At 32.3% G+C, this 6105-nt stretch overlaps 1 long non-coding RNA gene across 1 annotated transcript; it reads left to right on the plus strand.

The window, feature by feature from the left end:
- The first annotated feature begins 153 nt into the window (after positions 1-153).
- On the plus strand, positions 154-550 carry LOC121240988. The gene is made up of 2 exons (XR_005935615.1): positions 154-200; positions 347-550. It is a non-coding gene; the product is annotated as an uncharacterized LOC121240988 (long non-coding RNA).
- Positions 551-6105: the final 5555 nt, after the last annotated feature.

Here is a 6105-nt window from a genome sequence, read left to right on the forward strand (position 1 = left end):
ATTTGATTACAAAAATAGATTTCTTTATAAAAAAAAAAAAAAAAAAAAAGACCTATTATTTTTGTACACTTTTCCTTTTTGTTTTTTATAGATGACATTGCATGAAACTTATATATTTAGGCATTATTCTTTTATTGTTTTATATTGTATGTTGGTTTCTTTCAGTTGCATGCATGCGTCTCAACAAATCTCAGTTTGACGTGAAATGTGATATTGTAAAACAATTTTTATTATAAAATAGATGTAACCTATAGTATCAATCTCATTCTCAGTTTATTTTTCTGATTTTCATTTATTGTTATATTAAAAAATTATTTGTATTTTTCTCGTCAGATATCAGTTGAAGAGATTAACACGATTGCATCTCACACGTGGAGATCAGATAGAAAGAAAATCAAAGTCTAAAAGGTAGGTGTTGGAAAGAATTCGACGGAGATAGGGAGAGTCAAATCCAGAGTTTGTGAGAAGAAGAGTTCAATTGATCAAATTCAATTTAAAGTCCAATAATGTGGCTTGATTATGGCTGTTAGTCACGGCTTAGTTCTGCTTTTAGTGTCTTAAAAATATAATCTGCTGTGAAACACATTTGCTTTTGTTTATTAGGTTGTGCATGTATTTGTATCTCACATGCATCTCTATGGGCTCCTTGTAGATCATTCGGTTGCGGGTGGCTCTTCCAAAATGGTGGTTGGGCCATGGCATGATGTGATTCCTGAGCAATATTTATAGGTTCCAGATCAGTCTCTTGTATTTCCTTTTTTTCTTTTCTTTTTTTTTTATTTCTTTCTAAAAAGAAAAATTACAGATCAGTACATATTTTTAATTTCCTTTTACATTGAGTATAAATCAATATTATTAAATCAGGACATGTCAACTTTTCAATCAAGTAATTTGACATATCATCTATTAGTGTCAACAAGTCAAGTAAAAAGAATGAGTTAATTTCAATAACTAAATAAAGTCATTTTTTAACAATCTAATTTCAATTCAACCTACTTATATGGTTGTAAAATAGTAGGAATTTGATTTCAACTTTTTTTTTTCTTTTGGGAAAAGAACTACTTAAGAGTTCCCTAACAAGATTGTCAGCCCATCCATCCCTTTCTTCATATATGTGTGAATTAGATGGCATGTTGAACGATGGTTCCACCTGTTTGTAGTATTTTCTTTTGTTCTTTCTTAAGGCTGAGCAAAAATTTAAAAATTCGACGGTTTGTGTTGGGACCGGGCGGGGGCGGGTTATTGGCGGGTCTGTAGTGGGTGCGCTGCACCTCTGGTTGCGTTGGAACTGGATGTGGTGATTGTGGTGGTAGAAGTTGTTTAAAAACTACGCATGGGTATCAAAATGTAGTTATTATCTATAGTTTTTAGATAAAATATCCTTGCATGACATATATAGTATTGTTTGGATGAATGTTCCTATATCTAACAAAAACAATACGCGCATTTGCGTGTACAAATGATATATTAATTTGAAAACTCAAAACATTTGGATGAATGACGTACACCCCTGCAGTTTTGCGCTACTCAAAACGTCAAACACTCACAACCAGCAATAGACCAACTTGAAGATCATGATCAACCTACAGATGAAGTCAGATAAACGATTTCCATTGTACAGTAATCTAAGTATTTATTTCAACAACAACTCTCATCTGACCATATATCAAATTAATATAAATACGAATGTAGTTATACACGTACGCACAATATTATATGTATTGAGTTACTGTACTATTTTATCAGTTTTTTTTTTTTTAATTTGAGTTGCAAATTTTAAATTTAAGAAAGGTCAATATTTTAATTAACGACTTTCTAAATCAGTATTCAAAAAATAATACGATCGATGTGGGACACGCTCCTTCCAGACATCCAAACCAAACCCAAATTGCCACCTTCATTGCTCCTAGGGTTGTAATCGATCCTAGCCGAGTCAAGCTTTTGAGTTATCAAGTCGAGCTGGACTCAAATAACTCGAGCTGAGCGCTCGTCGAGCCGAGTAGATTTCGAGTTGATCAAACACAAGCTCGGGCCGAGTTGAGTATTTTATCGATATTTATTTGTACTTTTAACAGGCAGTCAAGTTATTACTCAAGTTTTGTTTGTGCTCTTATATATAATTTTTGAATGAATTGAATAATTAAAAATATCAAATTACAAAATAAAATATTAAATCTAATAAAGTTTTTACAATCAATATATAAACCTTATATTGAACTATAAAATTCTAATATGTTTATGAATACATTTCTTATATGGTTATACATTATAGTATATAATGAAACTACCAAGTCCTATATACTAATTGTTACACATTTAAAATGGATAAATGGATGTTAATATAGTATAGTATTTAAATGCTATAACGTATTCTAGGTTAGTGTTTGTATAAATGATATTTAAAATTAGACACACAATAGATGTACTTCTCCGTTTAATTGAATAACTTTGGATTGTATTTATACATGAATGTAAAAGGAATAAAAGAATATTGTTGGTAACAATAACCTGAGAGAAATCCTAACAACCTTCTCTACTGTTCTATTCTAGAAGATAGTACACTGATTTATAATGGACGTGTAAATTGATTCTGCTCTGTTGTTGTGGCTGAGGTGCAGGACGTGCCTGCCAACTGTATGTCTAAAGGTGTGATGGAGTCACTTATTCTGATAAAGTGCCCCAAGCTAACAGGAGGGATGCCCATCCATCTTCCTTCTTTAGCCAGACTTGTGATTGCTGAATGTTCGCAGCTGGAGGCCTCACTCCCAAGGTCTCCTACTCTACGTCAATTGGAGTTAACAAATTTTAATGAGGTTCTGTTAAATGAATTGCCATCTGGATTACAAAAACTAGTACTTAAAAGATCTGATGCATTACGGTCCCTACAGGAGGGAATGATGGATTCCAGTAGTCCTCTTCAAGAATTGGAAATCGATGGTTGTTGCTCGCTCATGTTACTTTCCGATGATGGTCTACCCTCCACATTAGAAACTCTTATGATCTCAAACTGTAAGAAGTTAGAATTCCCAGTGCACTTCAACTATTCATCCCTCAAAGAGTTGTACTTGGAAAATAGTTGTGATTCTCTTAGGTGCTTTCTAGTAAAGTTAATCGCCGAGATCAATATTTTCACCTTTCAAAGTTAGGTATTTTCTTTCCCAACCATTTATCAATATAATTCAATATTTTTATTTTAGGTTTGCTTAAAACTTATGAGTATCTCTCTCATTTGGTCTGCAGGTTTCTTTCAATAGATCTCAGTTTCACTATCAATCCTCATTATCTGGTGTCATATTCTTCAAACCAAATCATCTTACTAAAAGGAAAATTACTAACAATGAACATTGCTCTGCAATACTGGCCATAGCATATATATCAATGAATGAGCAAATATGCAACTCTATTTGCTGATGTTTGCTCGTTAGAGAATTCCTGTGTGATTTTTATTATGAAAGAAGAATTTATGTGTAATTTCTAAAAGAGGATGGTCATCATGTTCAGAATTTCACAACAAAATTTATTTGAAAGCAGGTGGTGCTTCAGACTCAAACACAAGCAGCGGGCAACCTTAACCTACAAAATCTTGACATTGAGGAAATTTCTGCAAAGAATAGCAACTCTCTTAAACTGCAAATTAGATGTCTATGCCAGGAAAAGCCTGATCGGTAAGTCCTTCTAATTAGAAAATATCTACAAAATCGAAATCCTAAGAGATCTAACTGGCTACTCCCCCTGAAAAGATCTCGGATTAAGCAAGTGGCAAGAAATCTGAATGCAGATTCTGCTCTTCCACCTCCTCATTCTTATTTAATTTGATATTTTTTCATCAAAATTTTATTTAATCTGAATGCACTTATCCTTGATGGTTACTATATCTGGCAATCTACTGTGGCCTTTTCATTTATAAAAATCTTCTGATATTAATTTGAATTTTGATGTCATTATAATCTTCTCTATGTTTTTTTTTTCGTAGGTTTGGAAGCATGCAGGATATGTTGAGGTGGATGACTTAAAATATGTCTGCACTTTGAATATGAGATGTGTGACTTCACGTTTTATAAAGAGAAGTACTATAATCACAAAAAAGATCTCATAAAAATAAATCTACAAATTAATGTGATCTGATTCTCATTAAAATGTTATATTATAAAATTTTGGAACAATCTCATTCTCAGTTTATTTTTCTGGTTTTCATTTATTGTTATATTTAAAAATTATTTATATTTTTATCCTCAGATTTCAGTTGAAGAGATCAGGTTTCCATTAAACAATCAAAAGAAAATCAGACAGGAGTCTTATTTTTCAGATGAACATTATGGCCTCGTTTGATACAAAAAGTATTTCATCTCATTTTATTTTATCATTACAACTTTCTTAAATTTCCACACAAAATATAATAAATAATTTAATTTTTTTAAATATCAAAATAATAATAATATTAAAAAAATATTCTAATAATATTTTATTTAATTTTTAATTTTTGTCTTAACTTATATCTTCTCTGCTCACTGTCTAAATCGTATCATAATCTCCTACACAGAGAGATAGATAGAAAATCAAAGTCTAAATGGTGGGTGTTGGGAAAGCATTCGACGGAGAAAGTGGGAGTCAAAATCCAAAGTCTGAGAAGAAGAGTTCAATTCAAACTTAATTTAAAGTCCAATAATGTCGCTTGATTATGGCTGTTAATCACGGCTTAGTTCTGTTTTTAGTGTCTTAGAGTTATTTATTCAAGTAATTAGAATGTTCAATACTTTTGTTATCCCATTTATTTATGAATTGTGTTTACTATAAGTTCATATTTTTATGGTTTCTTATCGTATATGATGCTGTATTTTCATCATTTTCTTTTTCTTTTGACTGAAGATTAATTGTTCGGTGGTATTCGACCTCTCTCAACCCCAAAAACTAATTCAAGAGGTGAGAATTTTCCTTACTCTTATAAACTGACTGCCAGCTCCCTTCTACAACCGATGTGGGACAACTCAAATAATCTCTCCCTCACACATCGAGCCCTGGGTTGGAGCAGCAACAACCTTTTTCTCCCACGAATTGTTGAGCCTAAGACTGTTGGTAAACCTGAACTTTGATACCACTTTGTTGGGAGAAATAATCTACAATTTACTACAAAAAATAAGGCATTTTTCAGCCCTCAAAATCGTCACAAATACTCCAAATAATCGCTGCATTTGATCATTTGCGACTATTTTTAAATCACTGTATTTTCGACGAAATAAAAGTGTCATTTTTGATCAATTTCAGCAATAGACAAAAATTGTCGCAAAAAGTTATTATTCCTGACGATTTTAATCCGTCGTAATTATCCCAAAAATCGACAGAAATAGCGCTTCGATTTACCATTAAATTATTGAAAAAAGTCAATTGCCGCAAAAGGTTAATAAATCGCCGCAAATGACTCAAAATTTTTTCCAGCGATTTTAAATTATCGTCGCTATAATATATTTCCAATGGTTAATTGTTAGATCGCCACAAATAATTATTTCTAGCAAATAAATTATTTCCGTCGAATTTTACTCGCCGGAAAAGGCTTTCCAAAAAAATTAAAAAAAAAGAAGAAGCACAAGAACAGAATAAATTAAAAAATATAACACATCCACACTTTGATGTTCTTGCTAAAAAAACATATTTGCACAAGTGAGAAGCACAAAACCAGAATTACAAATGATCTAAAAACCAATAACAAATATCACCAAGGTATGCATCTTCCCATCGCCTTCGTAGCCACGGGGACAAGTAAATGCGAAACTCCAACAATTATGGTGCATTTTGCTGATCCATTGCAGGGTTTCCCCATTTTGCACTCATCAATATCTGAACACATTGCAGCATGTGCAGATTTTAGTAGATAATAGAAAAGATCGATGTTTAACTAACAAGTGCATGTCAACTAGCTGGTGTATATTTTGCCATGCATGCATTCATTGATCACTATATCTCAAGATACAAGTGAAAGTGTATGTACCTAAGTGGCCCGTAGATTCATTACAAAACAAATCCCAAGACAGAAATGTGCATAAATTGACGTCTGATAAAGCCATGAACACAGCTCCAATGTGCATAAAATAGTGTCACTTAGGTAGATGT

Source organism: Juglans microcarpa x Juglans regia, chromosome 7S (genome assembly GCF_004785595.1).
Source record: "Juglans microcarpa x Juglans regia isolate MS1-56 chromosome 7S, Jm3101_v1.0, whole genome shotgun sequence".
NCBI lineage: Eukaryota > Viridiplantae > Streptophyta > Magnoliopsida > Fagales > Juglandaceae > Juglans > Juglans microcarpa x Juglans regia.